This window comes from Carlito syrichta, unplaced genomic scaffold (genome assembly GCF_000164805.1).
Source record: "Carlito syrichta isolate Samal-C Ts95f unplaced genomic scaffold, Tarsius_syrichta-2.0.1 Scaffold145449, whole genome shotgun sequence".
Classification (NCBI taxonomy): Eukaryota; Metazoa; Chordata; class Mammalia; order Primates; family Tarsiidae; genus Carlito; species Carlito syrichta.
The window spans coordinates 1-411 of record NW_007089545.1 but is presented as its reverse complement, the minus strand read 5'-3'; positions in this window follow the sequence as shown (position 1 = coordinate 411).

Sequence of the window (411 nt, the reverse complement as noted above, 5' to 3'; positions counted from 1 at the left end):
GCCACTGCACTCCAGTCTGGGCAACAGAGTGAGACTCCAACTAAAAAAAAATAAATAAATTTTTAAAAATAAAAATTTCTAGCCGGTCCTGGTGGCTTGCGCCTGTAAACCCAGCACTTTGGGAGGTGGAAGCAAGAAGACTGCCTGGGCTCGGGCTTCAGACCAACCTGAGCAACTTGGCTACAATAAATAAAAAACTTAGCCGGGTGTGGGGGTGCACGCCTGTGGCTCCAGCAGCTTGGGAGGCTGAGACGGAGGTACACCTGAGCCCAGCGGGTCGAGGCTGCGGTGGCCGGGAGCGTGCCCCTGCACTCCAGCCTGGGTGTCGGAGGGCGACTGGCTCAAAGAAACAAAATCAAATAAAAATCCGTTTCCCTCGAACGCCCCGCGCCCACCCCGCGCGAGGACCCT